Source organism: Lissotriton helveticus, chromosome 5_1, assembly GCF_964261635.1.
Source record: "Lissotriton helveticus chromosome 5_1, aLisHel1.1, whole genome shotgun sequence".
NCBI lineage: Eukaryota > Metazoa > Chordata > Amphibia > Caudata > Salamandridae > Lissotriton > Lissotriton helveticus.
The window spans coordinates 880,822,212-880,845,092 of record NC_136065.1 but is presented as its reverse complement, the minus strand read 5'-3'; positions in this window follow the sequence as shown (position 1 = coordinate 880,845,092).

Sequence of the window (22,881 nt, the reverse complement as noted above, 5' to 3'; positions counted from 1 at the left end):
CAGTTCTCGCAGTCATGCTGCCATTGATAAGAAAGCCCAAACAGCTGATCTACATCTACACCTTCAGCATGTAATACATCAAGCATATACATTAAAAACTCCTGACAATCTTGCTGAATATTTTGAGAGAATTGTGTTTGGCCTGAACATCTATCTAACAGATTTCTAATTTCAGACACACTTTCTATGTTTCTTCTATCAGTGGTACATTTCTCTAACACAGAATTTAACAAACTGCAAAATCTTTGATCAGAATTGACCACAATCTCTTCTTTTACTTTTTTTAGAGAAAACAAAACATTAATTACTACATTAGCATAGCAGTTGACACCAGAACTGTTTTCAAACTGAAAACCAACAACATCTTCAACAGAATCCTCTTTGTTTCTGCTTGTAATTTTAGGTTCATTCACTTTTTGTCTTTTTGCTACAACCTCCCCAGTATTGTTCTCATTTCTTCGTTTCCGGCCTACCAGACGTTTCTCAAACAAAGGAAACTGAGGCAAATGTGGCGCATACTCTCTTCTTAACCTATTGTATTCCTTAACACAATCTAGATCTGCACAAATGTTTCTGACATCACACTCAATCAAGTACAATCCCGATAAAGTTCTAACTCGTGACAATGCCACATATGCCATACCCTCCTTGAACACAGAACTGCCAATATTCACCAATGCAGTGTCTACACTTAAACCTTGCGATTTATGAATTGTCACCGCATATGCCAAGCAAACAGGGAACTGCTTACGGCGAACATATAAGTCTTTTACAAGCAAAAATCTAGCAGAACAACGAGCAATTAGCTGTACTTCCTCAATGCCATCAAATTTAATTTTTAAAAATTCAATTCCATCTCTATTTCTGTATTTCACAAAATCAACAACATTACCCATTGATCCATTTACCAGACCTCTTTCAACATGTAAATTCCTTCTTAAAATTATACGGCAGTTCAAGCACACATTCAGAGTCTTTTCAAAACCTGCAGTTTTAGATATACTCTTCTCTAATGAATCCAATTTTGTTTTCAGATTCTCAGACAAAATAATTGTTGATCCCATATGCTCTACTCTATCAATAGCTTCCACTTTCACAATCTCTTGCTTTTCTAAATGCAACATTTTGTTGTTAAATTTGGCACATTCTGCAAGAGTTGGCATCAAACATATTCCAGATTTCTTATCAGTAATTTTCTGAAAAATATTCTCAGGCACAACATCTTGTTCTGGATATAAATTTGACAGTAATCGTGCATGTAAAGCTTCTTTCCCATGCTCGGTCACTTTTCCAATTCTAACATCTTGTAGAATAGTCTTGTAAACTTCATCCTTTGCCTGACGCATATTTTCATGCAGTTCAGCATAATTGAAGTTTAACCATATATTGACGTTGCCAATGCTGCCTAGGCACTTCCTGGTATCTTCATGCGTGAGCATTTTGAACACAGGTTGCCCTTTCACTGGTGTCAGCTGCAGAAGATCTCCGAAAACAATGATGTGTTTGCCACCAAATAACACATCATACTCTGTTTTGAGAACTTCTTGCATCCTCAAATGCACAAAGGCAAGCATGACATTGGAAACCATGCTTACTTCGTCAATGATAAGAAGTTTCATTTTCCTCAAGATTCTTGAAACTTCAAAACAAGCATCTCCAGATAGCTTGTGATATTCTAATTTGTTGTCATGCTCCACTGGCAGCATCAGTAAACGATGTAAAGTAATCCCTTTAATATTATGTGCTGCCAGTCCAGTTGGAGCAGTGACAACACAAGACAGCGATGACTCTGTCCTTTCCTGCAAATAGCATGAAATTGCTTTAATGAGGAAACTTTTTCCAGTTCCCGCTTCTCCACTCACGTACAGTCGGACAGGCTTCAACGACGTACATGAGCACTCTTTCTTATCATGACTTAATCCATGATCAATTTGCATGGTAACTTCGTCATATATTTTCCTCTGCTCAACGTTGAGTTGCCTTTCCAACTCTTCTAAGTTAACCGCATCCTCTTGAGCATGTGCCATGGCTCTTTCCACCTCATTCATAGCAGTGGCAGCTTCATTTTCAATAAGAGGTCCTCCTAGTGGATCCTGACTCAATGAAGCAGAACTCTGACTGTCCTGAGAACTGTCTCTGGCAATCTCGGCTGCAATCGTTGCTTCCTGCTCAATTTCCGCATTCAACATTTCTACATATTTGGGAAAAGCAGGACATTCTATGGTCTCCTTGGCGGCATTGAAAGAGTCTTTGTAACAGAGGAAATCTCCAAGCAGTTCCTCTTCTGCACGCCAAGGCTTGAAAAGTTGCAAAAGTGCTAAATAGAAAAACTCCTTTTTTTCAGGAGATTCGCCACTCAATTTTCGATGGTTTATCAAGTGGCATTTTCTTTGCTTGACCAGACATCCCTCACTTCCTATTACAGCATACACTCCTTTCTCAGTATCTTCTTTGATGTTCCTCTTGAACATGTAATTTTGCAGAACCTCATACAGACAAACATTCTCTAGGTGACTGCTTCGATTTGGATAATATGTATCCAACATGTTTGTCTTCAAAATGTCGGTACTGTTTGGCTCCTTTTCCGCCAAATACTCAATTTCCCGCACAGGTTTGAGAACTCGATTACGCGTTGCAGCAAGACCAAGACTCGCCCAAACGATACTCCTGGACTTGGCATAGAGACTTGCTGAAGACAACCGGTCAGAACATTCGTACGCTCCGATTTCTCGATGCGACAACATCTTCAGACTGAAACTGTACAACTTCTTGCTGAGGCTCTTTTCATGGGAAATGTCCTCCCACATATCCTTCAATTCTGTCTTCTCTTTTTTGGTGATGTAAGACGTCACATACCGAGCCACAGCCATACAGTTATCAGCCACAAACTGTATATCCATGTTAGCATTCCACATGGACAAAATCACCGGGTTGTAGTCGTTGATGTACTTGGACTCTTCGTTCCTCTTCAAATTGTAAGTGTTTTTAGGTGATTTCTTCATCACATTATGTCGCAGCGAAGACATCAAACTGTTTACTCTTCCTTTAGAAATCACCGGTCGTGGAAAGCCGAAACGACATTTGGTGTAGAACTTGTCTTTGTTTCGGAATTTACGACGGCAGTACTTTCCACATCGATGGCTTTGGAAACGCAGAACTTTTTCTCTTAGGCTTTTCTTCTCCTTTGCGTTTGGAACAGCACACGTAGAATACTGTTGGATGAAACTCATCACTGAGTCTTCTGGATCCGTTCCAAATTTAGGTGCATCCTTGATCCACAGCAACATATGTATATGAGGAGCACCTCTTGCTTGGTACTCCTTTCTCCAGAAGAAATCCAACACCTCTCCAAGAGGTGGATTCTTCTTATTCATGATGAAAGACATCATAGCTTCAAATCTATGATTGAAGTACCTACATACATTGACTGGATCCAAAGAGCACAGTTCTCCGGGTGTCTTGAATTCGATGTTTTCTACGTTAGCATTTGCCTCTCGTAGAAATTGAAGTAAGTCTTCCCAGCCATACTCGGCACAACTCAGAGTGAGGAACCATGTGGGAGTACCTAAGTTCCTCAGCATACATTTTAAATCACCATGACGACGGTACCAGTACTCATTACTACCACGCTGACACGCCATGAGATTAATCAGGTGAGAATCCAAAATACTATCTTGGACATTCACTTTATCCATAAAATCACTTGCCGAGATGTTTTGCATTTGTATACCACTTTTCAAGATGTGGTTCACTGCATATGACAGTCCAGACAGATCGCTTTCAAACAGGAGATGAAACAAATAAGGAATGCATTGTCGAAACCTAGCATCTCCTGCATACAATCGCAAAGTCCGGTATTCAGAAGCAGGAATTTGATGAGGTCGCTCATCATATCTTCCTCCCTGACCTGTTGGAAAAAGCTGTGGGAAACACCGAGCTTCCAAACTTTCCTCCCAAACACTAATGGGACTCCCTTTGGCTTGTTTCATTTGAAACAACTCAATAGCATTCCCCATGACTTCCTTGGAATGCAAAGGATGAACACTATAATGTTCATATATTTCTTCACTAGTAGAGGGTTCTACTTTCTCAATTTGACCAGCACACAAATCGCTATCCTCTTCCTCACTTACTTCCTCTTCTGCAACATATACATTCTTATAGTATTTATTATTTTTTTTCAAATACAATGTTGCCTTTTTAACTTTCCTAACATCTACTAAATCTTGCCATATTTTCTTATTCTTTGTCGGAACCCCATTAACTAAGATAACCAGAGGTTCCTCTTCCACTTTTTCTACTCCAATTGTGTTAATGTTTTTCTTGAAATCTAGAGGCAAATAAACAACTCTTCCCTTTAATCCTCTCTGTAAATCTGATGGAGGCAATTTCCCTGTCTTTGGCTCCATTCTTACAATAGCCTGAAAGGGATGGATACTTTGAATCAAAATAGATTCATAAGTATTTAAGTCCTTCAATTCAGAAGGAATCTCAACCAATTCCAGATTATTATGAACTGCTCTAGCAGGCATCTGGTTTTGTTTTAATTTGTTACAACAATAAGTACACACACGTTGATCCAATCCCAAATCAAAACAATTTTCTACCATCAAGTATGTTGCAAAATCCTTCCATTCACTATTATTTTCCCTTTCACTTTTTGCATATAAATCCACTAACTTAGTCTGATTCTTATAATAAGTGCGTCTACAACACACACAAGTGAAATTAGGCCTCTCACTTGATTTCATGTCAAACGTCGCAATTTCCCTCTGGAAATTATCTGTACTGGAAACATGTACACTATCTTCCAAATGACCCTCTACTTCTTGCTCAATTTCAACATTCTCCTCTTTACTTCCAAAGTAACAAAACTCAATTTCTTCACATATATTCTTCACATCTATTTCAGAACCATGCAAAAGAGCAGCGCATAATTGTTTCAGCATAATTGCTGGACTCTTAGCATAATACAACAGTCTAACTAACTTCCTCACTTTGTTATGATGCACTGCTAGCATCCTGAAATGATGAAAAACACTCTGGCATACTCTCCTGGAAAGACAAGCCAGTGAATGACCATGCAAACCTGTCACTTCTCTCACTCTGCAAGGATCTAATTCTTGCAACAACCTTATTTTCTGCTTCAAACTTTTCTTGTTAAATGTCCGTACAAAATCACAAAGCAAATTGATGGAATCCTGTCGCACACTGCAAATACTACTACACTTCCAGGTGTACACAGGACCCTTAGCACGTCTTCCTAAAACCTCATTACCTAACAACTCTTCTGCCTCTGTTGTCACAAGTTTTTCTTTTTCAACTGGACAACCATCTTTCACTTCATAAGCACGACCACTGATGTCAACTGCATGCACCAAATCATTATCCTGGAAATAACTCTCTTCATTAAAAAATGCCTCACAGCTTGAACTATGTATCCATTCTCCAGAAAAAACTTCACAAAAATTACTACGATTAACTATTCTCTTCCATCTACTATTTCTTTTGAAATCAAAAATTGCCTTGTTTAGCTTCCTAATTCTATTGATTATCAAAATAAATAACTTACGTTTAATTTCAAAAGCCTGATCAATAACTTTCTCAACTTTTTTTTTTCTCCTATAAAAAACTAATTTCTGTTGACCTTTCTTAATATTTTTTAACAAATTGCCAATTATCCTGTTACGGAACATTCGTTTACGAATCTCCCTAAACTGTTGTTTCCTTCTACTATCATGCACAGATTTATCTCTTGCTCTAGCAGTAACATTTTCATTTGTCCTTTTCTTTCCATTTGATTTACTTCTCATGTTATGGATTGAAACATTTTCTGTACTAATATTTTTTTTATTAGAAATATTTCTTATGAAATATTTAGAGCTCTTACCCGGTGCTTTCTTCATGGCTTGAGAAATCTTTTTGTTAGAGGACTGCTGCGTTTTTTTTTTCTCCTGCTGTCTTTGACGTTTTGCAGCCTTTATCTCTCTTATTTTTGTAGGCATATTGAAATCTTGAAATGATCTGCAGTTGAATCTGAGGAAAAATATAATAAAAAATGTTATTAAACATTATTATCAAACAGTAAATCAGTAATAGTGATCAAAAACATAACACACTACTTGACATTTTAATTTGAAGATTTTTTAGTCATTGCCATTTTTACAATACAGAAATACCAGAAAAGAAATGACATTTATATTTATGTTACCTATGCTATTTTATATGTGAATCTGATCTAATTTTATGAGCATATTTTAATATTTTATTGAAGACACTACACATAACCTGTTTTTGAAGGTGTCTTTATTTTTAAATTAAACGGTTTACCTTTTTACTTTTTATTGATTATAAATTTTAAAAATAAATGTTTATAATTCCAAAGGCTCAAGCAGGTCAGCTTCCCATCCTATATCATATAATTCGGACAAATCTGCATCCTCATCACGCTCTTCTTCATCCTCAGGATTTAAATCATCCAATGGATCAACATCCACTGATGTTTCAATTACAAGTTCAATGATGAGGTCAAAATCAACTGATTGCAGATTGTCGCTCATGTTGAGGTTGTCTTTATCTTTAAAGAAAGATAACAACAATGAGATGTTGCAGAGTAAGAGACAAATCTCACAGATTATAATAGTAAAATTATTTAACAAGAGTAACATTTTGCAGCTATTATTTAGCCATGTCCAGCGATGCTGAGCAGGTGAAGCCTATGTCTAATTTTTCACTGAACAGGACTCATCTGTTCTTAACCTTGGATAAGCCTCAACGACTCTGTGTCCCCTGCACATACTCAAATGTTAAAGTGCAGATTTATATTAAATGGCACATCCCCAGGCATGCACCAGTTAATGTGCACCACTGCTTTACCACCCATGGTGTGCCGCATTTACAATCAGATAGGAGAAAGCTGCTTCAAAACCCTGCGCCTGCTTGAAGCTGGCATAGGTCTTGACGCAGCATTGTATAGATGGGGCACCCCTGAGCCTTGCTGGAGCTGCATCGCACTTACGATACAACTCCAGCAATGCGCCACCTTTACGGCACAGATGCGTCACGCATCTGTGCCGTTTTTGCCCCATGCTGCGCCGCATTGTAAATGCAGCACAACATGGGTGGCGGAACAGTGGCGCAGGATGACTGTCACATCCCTGGTGATGCGCCACTCATCATAAATCTATCCCTAAGCTTCTTATCTTGTTACAGATGAACTGCAATATGTATCATCAAAATATTTTACATATTATAAATAGCAAATTTTAAGGAATAAATAGCGATTCTTTACTATTCCTAATTTGCAATGAGCAAATTGCTAATTGCAAATTACCCATTCATTTCCATAGGCTAGGAGGCTCATAGGAATTAATGTTGCAAGTTGTGATTAGCAATTAGCTCATCACAAAATAGGATTTTTTTCAAGCGTGCAGGGGTATCTCAAGAACACCCTGCTGCACCCCTGAAAAAGAAATTTGGGAGCACATGGCACACCTACATGCCCTAATGGCATGTATGGGCGTCATATGGGACCTTTTTTTTTTTTTTTTTAAAAATGCTTTTTGAAAAGAATTCGCAAATTACCACAAACTAGAAGTTGGTGGTAGTTTCCAAATCCTTAATATCATTTTTTACATATTTTTTTTTGATACATTGCATTTAAGGAATCACAAATTTTGAATTATTGACATTTTAAGTAATTTCCACATGTGCAGTGTTTTCAAAATATAATTTGAAAATCGTTTTTGGGGAAAAGTAATGGTTTGCAAATTTATGACAAGGACATAATGGTGTATGCTTCTCTATAAGGCATTTCAGTATCTCTAATGTCATTTTTCCCATATTACATTATAAGACCTTTCCCCATGAAGCACATTCCTTGTAAATATGCTCCCACCTGTGCATTGCAAATTTAGATTTTGACTGTTTCAGACACATAGCCATGTTGAAAGTGACCCAAAAAAATTGCAAACGTTTTAAAAAAAAACATTCATGTGTCTTAATGACATTTTAAGTCATTTCCCCATGGACAATGTTTTCTAAGTGGCACAAAAGAGGTATACACCTATCATAAATCTGTCCCTAGCATTATAAATGATTAAATCAGGATGACAATAAGATGTGGCCTATCCAGAGGTTTGTTTAAGGTGAGGCCTACTCAGGATTGCAGATTAAAGTTACGCTTGATGAAGAATACAGAGGAGATAATTTATTGTAAAGGCCTACCAATGAAGTAAGTGATTTCTACTTCATTGCACCAGTCATCATAAATGTATCCATAAGCTTCTTATCTTGTTAGACATCAACCGCCATATGTATCATATAACTATTTTGCATTTCCAAAAAAGCGAATTTTAAGGAATAAATAGCGATTCTTTACCATTCCAAATTTGTTTGAGAAAATTGCTAATTGCAAATTACCCATTCATTTCCATGGGCTAGGAGGCTCATATAAATGAAGGTGCAATTTGCGATTAACAATTTGCTCATCACAAATTAGGAATTTATTCCAAAGGTGCAGGGGTGTCTCAAGAACACCCTGCTGCAACCCTGAAAAAGAAATTTGGGGGCATATGGCGAACATAAATTTTAACAACATTCCTTTACCTCAAAAACGATTTTCAAATCATAACTTCAAAACACTACACATGGGAAAATTACTTAAATTGTCCTTAAGACACATAAAAGCGTTTTTTGATTGGCTTTCCTGCATGGTAGGGTCACTTTTAACATGGCTATGTAACATAAACATTCAAAATCAAAATTTTCCATGTACAGGTGGGAGCATATTTACAAGCAATTTGCGCCACAAAGAAAGGTCTGACATTAAAATGGGAAAAATAACATCAGGGACAGTCAATTGCCTTATAAAGAACCATACACCATTATGTCCTTCTCATGAATTTAAAAACAATTCCTTTTTCCCAAAAACGATTTTCAAATCATAATTTCAAAAAACTGCACATGAGAAAATGACTTAAAATGTCATTGAAACACATGAAAGCGTTTTTTGATTGGCTTTCCTGCATGGTTGGTTCACTTTTATCATGGCTATGTAACACAAACATTGATAATTAAAATTTTCATGCACATGTAAGAGCATATTTACAAGCAATTTGCGCCACAGAGAAAGGTCTTACACTAAAATGAGAAAAATAACATCAGGAACAGTCAATTGCCTTATAAAGAACCATACACCATTATGTCCTTGTCATGATTTTATAAACAATTCCTTTTCCCCAAAAACGATTTTAAAATCATAATTTCTAAACACTGCACATGGGAAAATGACTTAAAATGTCATTAAAACACATGAAAGCGTTTTTTGATTGCCTTCCCAGCATGGTTTGGTCACTTTTAACATGGCTATTTAACACAAACATTCAAAATCTAAATTTTCCATGCACATGTGAGAGCATATTTACAAGCAATTTGCGCCACAGAGAAAGGTCTTACACTAAAATGAGAAAAATAACATCAAGGACAGTCAATTGCCTTATAAAGAACCATACACCATTATATCCTTGTCATGAATTTAAAAACAATTCCTTTTCCACAAAAACGATTTTCAAATCATAATTTCTAAACACTGCACATCAGAAAATGACTTAAAATGTCATTAAAACACATGAAATCATTTTTTGATTGGCTTTCCAGCATGGTTGCGTCACTTTTAACATGGCTATGTAACACAAACATTCAAAATCAAAATTTTCCATGCACATGTGAGAGCATATTTACAAGCAATTTGCGCCACATAAATCATAATTTTCTCCTTAAAGCACACTATTCTCTATCTAAAGTAAAGAAATATTTTCTCACCTTAGCAAATACTTTGAGTTTGAAAACAGTCTAAGAAACACACCAATTTGTCTTCAGCAGAGCAAAAGGTATGCACTCCAGAGTCTGCAGCTATCAAAAGCACAGAAATGGTGTAATTCTTCACACATATTTCTCATGTCACCCAATCAAAACTCTTCCCTCACTTTTTTTCAAATGAAAACCCTTCCCCCTCTGCCCTTTCTGCCTATTTTCCATAGCAACCACCTCTTGGAGAAACTCTGGTGTTTGCAAATTCACACAACAATGTTGCAATTGAACTCTGAACTCTCAGTGCACCTGCATATCCAGTGCTTTCTTTCATTTAATGATTTTTTATTGACCACTCAAAATACATCTTTCAAACAACACATCTGTACACCCTAACTTTCTGTTTTCATCAATCAAAATCCACCAATCACTGTTACTACTTCATGAACACAGAAACTCCACAGTTTTTTTCATTTCAAACTCACATTTTTTCAACTGCCATTTCATTGCCACACTTCATCTGACTGCAGGAGAACCTTCTCTCACCATGTTTTCTGTCTGGATTGTTGGTCATAGTTATATTCACTGGGCTCAAAGGTACGTTGAAAGCAGGAATTTACCTAACCTCAATTTACAAGATGTGGAAATTAAGTGGTTTGGCCACAGAGGATTAAAATGTCACCAATTGATACCATTGGTGAAAACCTTTATGCATTTGCCAAAACCTGACCTGTTAATTGTGCACTGTGGAGGTAATGACTTGGGCACTTTGACTGGTGTAGGTCTGGAAATGCTTTTAAAGGACACCTTTGAGCAATTAATGGCACTTTTTCCTCAGACTGCCTTGGTATATTCAAATATATGCCAAAGACAGAAATGGAGGTGGTCAAACCAATTTTGTCCACAAATTGAGAAGTCGAGGAAGCATGTAAACAAATCTGTTTCAGCTTACATGAGAGACCATGGAATGGGCTCCCTGTACAACAATAACTTGCATTACTACATGCAAGATATCTACAGAGGAGATGGAGTTCACTTCTCAGATGAGGGCAACAGAGTTTTCACTCTGAATTTAAAAATGTGCATTGGTACCTACTTATAAGTACCAAAATGTACCATAAACCCAAAAGCTCTTCTCAGAGCTACCCTACATCTAATCACTCACAATTATTATTTTACTCTAACTTTTTTCACTAATTTTCAACAAAGTACACTCCCTGGGGCGCTACCCGGTACGCGTACCGGGAGCTAACCTCGCGAAATTTTTTAAAAAAATGTTTTTTTTTCGCACATATAAACCTCCTCAGCCACCCTCAGAAAACCTAGGGGGTCAAGATAAGTCTACCGTGCCCCCTTCTACCCATTCTGAACATTATTTGCCCTCCATCTTGTATCTTAATTCGACCGAAACACAAAATGGTGGACTCCCGGAACGCTTAAGGTACGCGAACCGGGGCGCTCAACGGTTCGCGTACCGGGTCGCTCCCTGGGAAAAAAAGGTGGGAAAGTAGTTCACAGAAAAGCCACTGGAGACAATTTCACCAAATATAGATTAGCTCATACTACATACCAATCCCTACCATTTTCACAAATTTGATTGGAATTCCATTTAGCCATTTAGCCTGTAGACCTCTCTAAATACCGTGAGGTAAATTACTTCACAAAACACATCTGAAATGTTGGAATTGACAACCAATTAAAATGTTACTTTCATTTTCTACTTTTTTTTACCTCACATTTGATTGGTTATGTACCCGAATATATATAAAGGAAGAGAAGGAAACACAGCCATTTTGACTACTACTTCCTGGTGTACATTTCAATAGGATTTTCATTAATAACTTCAACTTCTTTTTAAAGGTAAGTTGTTATTTTTAAAACTGAAGTATATTGTGCACTTTAAGTTAATATGGCAAACTTTTTCTGTTAGTTATATACTATCCCTCTGTAGTACTTATAAATTTAGATACACTTTTTTATATTCCTACTTCCACTCTGATACTATACACTGCCCAAAGATAAATTCTCTGTTAAAAACTGCCTATCTAAAATTAATCCCAACAGTGCCCTACCTCTACTAATATATATTTTTTTTATGCAAATTTCAGGAAAAATGGAAAGTGAACAAAACATTTCATTTGAAATTGTCCTTCCAGAGTCCAACACAGAAATCATTGATCCAAATGAGATTGAATTTATGGATGAAACTTGGGACCAAGAACTACTGCAATGTGTACAAGCAGTAGATAACCTCCTTGCAAATGAGGACATTTTACAACCTCAGAGACTACAATCTATATTCCATGATTATTATGAAATTTCTGACAATGAAATGTTAGAAAGTTTAATAAATTATGAAACACAATAAAAAAAGCTTAAAAAAAAAATAAAAAAAAATAATCAACAAAACCAACAATCAATTAACATACAGCATTTGAAAAGTCTATCATTCATTTTTCATTGTGATACGCTCCCCAGAACGCTTCCCGGTTCGCGTACCGGGCGCTAACCACGAAAAAAAACAAAAAAAAAGTTATTTTTTTTGCTTAGCGGGGCCCCTTTAAAGCCTCCACATCAAACCTAGGGGGTCAGGGAGGATCTACTATGCCCCCTTATGGTCATTTCCCCCTTTGTTTTGTCCTCCTCTTGTCACTCGATCCTACCGAGAGACAAGATGGCGGCCGCTCCGGACTGTTTAGAATGTTGACAGACACCGGAGAGCCAATCAACTTCGCTACGCGAAGTTCCGTTACGCGTCAAGTACGCGTACCGGGGCGCTGCCTGGTCCGCGCTTACAGATATATATCTTTTTTTGAACGTTATTTTCTCAAAATCCACTGCAGCACATATATTGAGACCTACAAAAGGCACATCGGGCTACCAGTCCCTACAATTTTGCCAAGTTTCGTGCAAATCCATTCAGCCGTTCGGGCTAAAAGTGAGGCTAACCGCCCTATGGAAAACTCAATGTTAAAAACACGTTTTGGGACCCCCCTTTTTTCTCGGCCCCCCCTGGACCAACTCCCCCCAAATTTCCAGTGGCTGCTCAGAAACAAAATGTTCCATTTTGCTGAAAATTTCAGCCAATTCCGTCCACAAACGCCAAAGTTATTAGACATAGAATTTTCAAAAAACCCATAGAGAAAAAATCCTAACTATATATACCTACTGGCGACCGCCAGTAGGTAATATACATATATACACACACACGCATATACACATATACATATTTGTATATATAAAAAAACAATATTTTAAACATATATGTATATATTTGCACACATATACACATATATGCACACACACACACACACACACATATATATGTATATATGTATATAAAAATCTTTTTTTAAAGCTTTTTGGACACTATTACTGATCACAATATATTTTTTTCAATATTTTTGTCATTTCCATTATAAGTATCAGAGCACAATATTGTGGTAAACTATTTTTTTGACATAGTATCTTTGTCAACAATATTATTTTATTGAACTCCTACCTTCGAAAAATGGTCATAATTGATGTTCTGTGTATGATATTTGTGTAGGCAGATCTTTAAACCATGATATTCTGGTAAAATATTGTTACAGTGTGTAATGGACATGTAGTTCTCACATCTCATTTACAGGGTGTGTTAATAAATTGTAGTGGCTGCAAGCATACAGCAATTTGTTCAAAAGTGTCACCCTTCTATAATATTAGAGCTTTCTTGTTTTAAACATTTTCGTAATTTGCAGATAGAGTCTCCAATACAAGGTAATACTGATGTACTTGTCATAATTGATGCATTCGTCATAGAGATAGAGCATCATCTCAAGCAGCAGATATACCCATTGACAGATTCACTACATTAAAAACTGCAAAATGACTTGCACCTTTATTATATAAGTATTGTAAATGTTAAATGAGATTACCTTCTAGTGCAAAAGTCTGTAACACAGGAAATAAACACATATTTTGCATCACTCTGTCATCGTAAAATTTCCGTACCCATACATTACAACTTTTTTTGAAAATGCTAGTACTGCTTCTTGGCATTTATTAACACAATTGTGGATCTTCTGGATTTGCATTATTTTGTAATAAACCACCCTCTTCAGCACTAGAGCTCCCCTTTGTTCAATGTTGGTTTCCGTTTACAGAAAGAGCATCAATCTCCAAAATATGACCTGTTGTTTTATGATCAATGAGCTTTGCTTTGATGGGCATCAGAAAAGCAATGGTTGAACCAAACCGTGACATTATTTACTGTCTACTATTCAAAGTGCAATAAACAACAGGGTGGTGGTAGAAATGTTTGAAAAAACGTAGCCACTGACAATCACTCGGGACGCCTTCCAGGTAATTGTTTTTCACCTACTTTCCCATTCTAGTCATGGGACCTGCCTGATGCAAACCCATATTGGTCCTATACCACTAGGAACAGTCCAGCTGGAACTGTCAAGTCCCCTACAGGTGGAAACACAAGCAATCTGAGACCACTTTCAATGTACTTATATCGCATCATTGAAGTATAACGTAAGTGCTATGGTGGAATGCTTTTTCTTTTAGTTTACTGAAGGGTGGTGCCCTAAATGTGACGGTATGTTTAGGTATGGGTGCAGTGCTCACTGTTCTATTGACACCATACGACACCTAAACAATGGCAAACCTTGCCAATGATTTGCCTGTGTTCCAGTTCTGAGAGGACCTGCCTTGGAAGTTCTGGCTGGATAGTTCCTTTGGAATAGGATCAAAAATGATTTGCATATGAATAGGTCTAATCTAAGGTAATATGGTGGGCAAAAAACAATGGACTGGGATTTCGCTTGAGTAATAACCAGTGACTGAGATTAATTCAGGCATCCCATCCATAATTTTTTGTGTACTTCAGTGAGAGGCCCTAAGTACAATGTGTATTCCCAGATATGGGCCCCATGCTAGTTGTTCCACTTGAACCAATGAGCACCTAATTGCAGAGCCCCAACTAGGGCAAAATCTGTCTTGGGTTGCTTGTGTTCTGGTTCGGAGGGGACGTGGCTTGGCAGGTTGAACTTGATTGTACCTTCTGGATCAAAATAAAAGTTGCTTTGCACATGAATGGGTCTAATCTGAGGTGGCATGACACACACAAACATGAAGGCCTGGAATGAAGGCCAAAGTAATTACCAGTGGCTCAGATTAAGAAAAGCATCCCACCTATCACTAATGTGTTTACTTAAGTGCTTTTCAAAGAGGGTAGCACCCAGTTCTTTAAACCAGTGTAGAGGTGGTCTACAGTGGGACTTACAATGAACAGTATTTCAGTCTTTGAGTAAGTTAGTGTTAAACAGCTGTGAATTCCTCAAAGATGTTATTGATTTGGAAAGTGTGAGTTTGTTTAGACTGCAGTCCCATGCTCTTCCCAAACTGATGTTAAACTACTGCCTGTATACATAGTATGAATAGTAATTGATTACACACAAATACCTGATTGAGTGGTCTCAAAACTACGATGAAAGGAATGAGACAGCATGATTTGGAGAACATCACAATTAATGAGTTTGATAGATGACTTTATGAGGCAAGATTGGATCTACTGGCTTTGACCTGAGAGAAATGGATATCATCAGTCTAGTGAGAGCAATTTCAGGCATTTATAAAGGGGATGAAATAGAATTTAGGGGTAAACCATGACTACCTCCACTGAGTGATCAGCATGATAAGAATGTTCAGTTGTTTTGGAGTAGTAGGTTAAGAAACTCCTCTATAATACTGGCTATTGTTGTTTAGTACCTCCGAGCATCAAGAAGCCTGATTATTGATTTTTTCAGATTCAAAATGCCAAACTCTGTGAGTTGATGTTTGGTCTTATCCTCTTTAAAGCAGTTTTCCAGGTCCCTGTTGACTGTATCATGACATAACACATGCACACATTCATCAATTGGGATGTCTTGTTACTGAATAACAGGAGGTCATTGTTGCCCAGATTAATGATACTCAATTTATTGACCTCTCAAGTATGATGGGTAGAAAAACTTGCCAGGATTCGATCCTTATGAGGTCAAACACATATTTCTGGAGAGGACACATTAGTCAATTGAGTCATCAAATCCAGCATAGTTCCAAGGATGTTTTGCGGTCATTGTAATATCTGTACCAAGTGTGGTAATATGACCTTTTATGGCAGTTTCTAAGAAAGTCTAGTTTGGGAGATATTGATCATTGCCACAGTCATGCAGTCTTGTTGAAGGAGCAGCTTTATGAAACTCATTAGGATGCTTGAGTGGGAGGAAGCAAACAGAGTGCATGGGAAGTGCTGGCCTCAGTTTGTGACATGTTACAGCATGGAGGTCTCCATTCCCATTTCTTAAACCACCAGTGAAAGCCCTAAAAGCCACAACAATGCACAACTGTAACACAATTAAACACAATGAACAGTTGAAAAATTCTGGATAGTCATAGAGTAAACCCAGGAAACAGATTATGATAGTCAACAAGTTGCTCTCATGTAGAAGAAAGTAAAATGCATAGTGAATTAGATTTTAGGAAGCCTCTGCCAACTCTATCCATTCTATTTAATGTGCATGCTGGGATATGACAGAAAAGGCTACATTAGAAGTGCTGAAGCAATTTTATCCAATCAGTGCCCTGATCTCTGACATTGTGTAGATCCACTGAACACTGGCCTTATTAAATATTTATTTTTATGCCTAATGACATTGTTGTTGATCAACAGTTTTGGGAACTGGATGCCGGTCAGTGTGGTTAACACCTCAGAATCATTTATCACGTATTGTCATTTGCAAACACATTATGAAAATACAAACAAGTCTGGAGTCTCAGGGGAGAAGATACCTCCACTAAGAGTGAATGGATTTAAAGAGAACAGAATTGCCAGGGCAAGTGACAAGCACTCTAAAAATACTTTAAATCCTGATAGAGAAGTGAGAAGAAGAGTTGAGGATCTGTTAGGAATCTCCAAAACATGCTATCAGAAGATGGAGCTCCACTGAACTCTAAGCTTAGGTGCAGGCACATATATGTCAACGGTACAGCTAAATAAACTACAAATAAAGTAAACAACGGTTCACAAATATCAGGTAGGAGATGTGGGTAAGGAGGTTCAACTGACACAGTACAGCTTCAAACTAGAGAGAGCTGAGGAGTCATAGAAAGAAAGAGGAAGGGCCAGTCTGATCTAAATCACCCTGGCAGTGGTCTGGACAACTCTGGATTGCATTCTTACCTTTTGTATACTCTCTCCAGACTGATTGTTGACTTCCTCTCATTCCTAGCAGATTGTGCACTTTTTGGGGCCCTTCAAGGAGGAATTATGTTTGCTGCTGTGGGAAGAGCTCCTCTTTATGTTGCAAAGACATGGGAAGCACAGACTTGCTGGACTAAGAGTGACTTTGCAAATACAAAAAAATTCTACATTGTTGGGTAATGCAGGAAGGAACAGCCATCTGTTAAGAAGACCTTTGTGTGGATGCTGCTACAAAGACCTCAGTCCAGGAGACCATAAGGGCTGTAAAGGAGGTTGGGCCAAGGCCCCTAGGAGTAGGGGAAATTTGCACAATTTCCATTCCCATACTTATGCAGAATTATGGCAAAATTACACAAAACTATGCGTAATTACATAAAATGCAAATCCATCATTTTGTGCTATATTTTAATGAGAAATTAGTCTTTGTGTCAACTTTAAGAGGGAGAGCTCATATAAACAAAAGCATAGCGAACAATAGCCACTCATGTTCTGTTGTTCCCATGCATTTGCGGTAAAGGTTTACTGAGAATTATGAGCACTTGGAAAATATTTACTGCGAATGGTGGATAATTACGCAAAGGAATGTGATAGGGCAATTTCAGGAATTCCATGCAACAAGCAAAATGCTAATTCCCAAACTTATGCTGGTGTTGGAATGGGTAAATACGATGTCAATGAATACCATGATATGTGCAGGCTTGACAATGGCAATACCAATAAATGCAATGTCAATGTGTGCTATCACCTGAGCTGGCACAACCGTGCTCATACCGACAGTAACAATATCAATGTAAGCCACAATCCATGTACAAATGATAATGTTGTTACCATGTTGAGGATGTTGATAAAAATTACGCCAGTGATAGCCATATTATTTTCAGGAGTTCCAGTGAACTCACACCATTGCTCTTGAATTTACCCAAGAGGACCTCGCCATCAACCCCGAGTCAAAGATACATGGTCAGACAAGCCCTATGACCCACACCCCCACTTATCAAATGACAGGTGGGGTCTCTCTTAACCCAAAGACAGATAGTTGCACCACAGATAGATAGTTGCACCACAAATAGATTTGTGTTCCCAAAAAATGCCACAAAGCTAGATGTCACAGGTAGTGATCACACACTCCTTATGCTGGACATCTGGACAGATATATACTGAATCGTTCTAGCTCTCCCTGAGTTCAAGAACCATCTGTGTCCTTATCAGATGCCCAAACTTGTTAGTTTAAGACTGAGATGTTGGTCAAGAATGCACAACTTATTATATTGTGCCTCACAAGATGTTCGTAAAACCAACTAAAACGTTGTACATTGATGGACTTTCTTCAGATGCATTCTGCGGAAACTCTCCCGGCCACTGCTCTAAATTAAAACAACTTGTTCCTATTTTGCCAAATATCTCTTGTCTTTCTATTTCTTTATAGTGAATTCCACTCTGAGCAACATTTTTGGGAGCCAGATAAGAGAGATTGGTTTATTGAGGCCAACTACTGCCAAAGGACAAGGACCCCTGCTCAAATAGATTCATCAGCGCAAACAAGATCAGTGAGTAGATGCCATAATTGATTAGAAGTTCTGCTGAATTCACAGACGGAGGTCCGTCTTGAGGCAGGTGTCACAGGGTAAGAGACTACATCTGATCCTTAGTCCCAGTAGGGGGAGTATGGCAAACTAGGACAAGCGTAATAATGTTTGCTTTTTCCCTTGTCAGCACGCTAGAGAGGGCGAAGGTGACTACTACTGTTTTAGGACCACTGTGGGGTACACAGTGATTACCTCATCTCTGGATGGAAGTAAGGGATCACTTGGACCTTTGGTTGTGGATCAGAGGTACACTTCCTCCTAGGTGTTAGTAGGGGATCGCTTGGAACTTTGGGCCTGCTACACAGGAATGCATGGATCCTGGATGTTATATAGGGCTACCACCTTGATTATTTTTTTGCCAAATTATTTTACTTAGGGACTGCCGGATTCACATCTAACAGTGTCTAAAGAAGTGAAAGGATTTTTTATTCTTTTTTTTGATGGACCACTGGGTATAAGGCAGTTGGTACTAACTACAACTGGGTGTGATATAGGGTGTAATTTGGCCGCTAGGAAAACATTTCGACCGTGGTGAGTAAGTATAGCTTGTGTCTGGGCAGAGAGTGTAGATAATATTCAGGTTACTCCTTTTTATCCGCGCAAATCATTGTTAATTTGTTGTCCCCGAGCTGATAGTGATAGACTATTAGGCACACTTAGCTCTACGTGTTACACAGAGCATCCTCTCACCTCAGGCTGTAGGCAGTAAGAGGGGGCAAAGTTCTGGACAAAAATAATAATTTGTTTTGTCAACCTTTCACTCTTAGTCTATTTTAGATGTTTCATTTAAATGCATTTATTGATATTGTGGTACTGTTTTATTTTGCAATATACTGATTGTCTAAATGTTATGTAGTGTTAAGTAAGTCTCAGCTTTATGAAACAATAAACAATCGTCCCGACCAGAATGTAATGTTTGTTAGTTTACTGCTTCAAAACAACTCACTCTCCTTTGAACTATCAATTGCATTCTGTTACAGGTTACAGATTGTTACTATTTCATTTCCATTTCTATTTAGTTTAGAGTTAAATGTCCTTTACAATGCCTTGATTTTTTTAAAGAGCTCGTAACCAGTTGATTGTTTTCTGTACCACCCTGTGTACACTGTTTGCCAAAATTAGAGTAGAATTTGTAAATATTTAAAGATTCTCGAGACAATCCAAATTTGCAAGCACTTTATCCCAATCCATCATGGAAACCTCATTAAGCCACATGCAAGCAAAATTCCCCACTCAGGGAAACAAGAAAAACACTTCTGCAAGTGGCACACCCATACCAAAGCCCACGCATTTCCCTGGCCTGAGGGGGAACGTTTGACACCAACACCATAGAACATACAAAGACTCACAGACAGACGAGGTACAGGACATAAAACGCTAAGCAGGAGGCCCTACTAGAACTGTGGGCCATTTTCGAGGTTTTCCAATCCTATAAGATTATCTCAGAGACTGTAGGCTAGGCATCTGCACCTCCCCCACCATACAGCGTCAGGGATGTGCTCTCAATGATGCCAGCTATCCAAGTTGCTGCCACGCTGGGTTACACCAATACCCCGGTCGAGGCAGCTGCTGGACCACCCCAGGGCAACAACCACCTGGCAGGGAATAGGACCACAGGTCCCACCATCCAGGGCATAGACAGCCCAGCTCAGTCCTGTGCCAGAACTCCTTGGGGCTCGACCCCTCACCCATTGGTTGTGACCCATCAGATCCAAGTCAAACTGGGAGCCCTCCACCGGCCACCATAAGGTCAGAAGGAGATTTGTGGCCCTTCTGGAAGGTGATTCAGGATGTGGAGGGGAAGAAAGTAGCGCCAGCCAGGCAAAGTTAGACTCCGAAGGGGGAGTTATTGGCAACACTCAACCCAGGCAGGCCTATGGCATGGAGGAAGTATCAGGGAGTGAGGTTGAGGCCAAGACATTGCCTAGAAGAACAACACAAAGCACTGAGAGAAGTAGGCAACTCAGGTTTGAGTAAGAGGATAACAAGAGTTAAGGAAGGAGAAAGAGAGAGTTCTGGCCTGGAAATCAAAGCAGGGAGAGGAGGAAGCAGAAGCAAGGCCTTGGGACCCGCACAGAGATAAGCCAAGAGGAAGGCCCCACCTCGAATCACATGCATCACCAGGCTGTTGGTGTAGGAGAGGGACTGACCAGGAAATAAGTAGTCAGGAAAGCCTGACAGAGAATCAATTGAGCCACAGAAGGAGCAGCATGTCGCCCTTACGTGTGAATGAGGAGAGCGGCGACAAGGACGTCTGCCACTCCCCAGAACGAGCTGGTCAGGCAGACCCACCCGAGAGAGCTAGTATCAGGGGAAGAGGGTGAGGGTGAGACCCACCCTAGAGAGCTAGTATCAGGGGAAGAGGGTGGAGGGGGAGATCCAGAATGCTACTATCCCTACATGCAGGAGCGCTTGAGACAATAGGAGCGCTACATCGGGGAGAGCCAGGATTTGTCTGCTAGTGCAGAAAGGTGCAGCTGGTACCAACTATATGCTTTGGGAACAGCTAGACAAAGAAGGGCTCAGGAATAAACTGCCCCCATTTATGGATGGGGCAAGAAAATGGATCTCCTGCTTTGAAAAGAACACTGCGGTATAAACTGATGGTGACATCCAAAGCCTTCTTAGCAACTTCATTGGGGAGCAAACCAACATCGTGTTCACCCGAACCCGCATCTCTGCAGTCACACTTATCAACATAGAGCATGACAAGGCTGTATTTAACTCAGTCAGACACCAGATCTGGGCAGTCCTAAGAGAGATATTCCCTGAATATCCAGACACAGGAGGACTGATGGCAGAGAGCATGAAGCCAGGGGAGACGTGACAGAATTCTTAGATAGACTGAGATAACATGGGGGCAGGAGACAGGTCAGACCTGGACCAACACTGGTCCCCAGGTCACATTTTTATACAATATTCTTTAGCGAGGGTTATCCACTGTTTTTCAGACTGAATTAGATAGTGTGGTAGGGCTAGACACTTAACTTTGACAGGAAATTCTGTCCCACATACTACTCTATTACCGGAAGTGACAGGAAAAGGACAGGGGGAAGCAGGAGCAGGTCCAACTGGTCCAACATATGCTGAATAAGACCGCCCTTGAGAGGTCTGTGCTAGCCGCAAATGTCCAGATGGCACCCTTCTCAAAGGGAGCTCCGTTTGTGGATCCCAATGGTGGGCCCGGTCCTAGTGGCTGAGGTCAGGGAGGCTGGGTTCAAACCAGCATTGTTGAGTGCCACTATTGTCATAGAATGGGCCACATGGCTAACCGGTGCCACCCAAAAATGTACAGCCATAAGAATGGGATTGTACCGGGATAGCCCCCATGGAACATGCACCCCGAAAGCCAAATGCAGAACAACGCACATGCATCACACATTCAGCTTCAAGGAAATCAGGCCAGAGCCGCCTTACCTGGTACAGGGCAGTATCTGCAACAGACAAGGAGCTCAGTTCTGCAAGAACTGGACCCACAGCCACAGCACGGTGGGGTGACTCTCTGGGGTGGCTGTGCCCTTGCACAATCACAGGGTACAAACACACTTTAAGTCCAAGACCAACCCCCAAAACAACCTTTCCCTTTCAACCCACACCCAGTCACATTCCTTTACCAGCCACCACTGCCAGCCTTCAGGTGCTATGGTGACCGGGAGTCCACATCAGTAATCGCCATCTGGGTATCCACTGTTGTTGGTCGCTCCAGGACAAGGACAGTCTGACACGTGAGCAAAGCGTGCCACCTATTGGATGCATAAAAACAGGCACCCAGGACTGCTCACCCAAGTCCAATTTTAGACGGGTCATATACGTTTCAACCGCCTCAGGGTTTGCCACTAAATGGCAGCCCCTCTTTAGTACCATAACAAGGCGAATGCTGTAGCATCAGCATCGGAATCTGGGTTCCTCAAAATGTGGAGAATAGTGATGGCGATGATGGCAGTAATATCCTCAAAACTCTTGGAAAATCCAGTCACATGACCCTTGTCCATAGGAAAATACATCTAATTCATTAGCGCCATCAGGCTGAGCACATAAAGTTCAAACAAGACCCCTGACTCATGCAGAGAAAACACCACAAACCTACCGGGGTCCACACATGACTTTCCAACCTCATTCAGTGTCCTTTCTTAAAATTAAGCAATGCCCAAAAAAAGTACCAGCCCACCGGGACCCGCAGTAAACAGCCCAAATATTCTTGAACCTTGCAGAAGAAGGGAATAACCCAGTAACGTCGCTTAATAGAGATGGAAC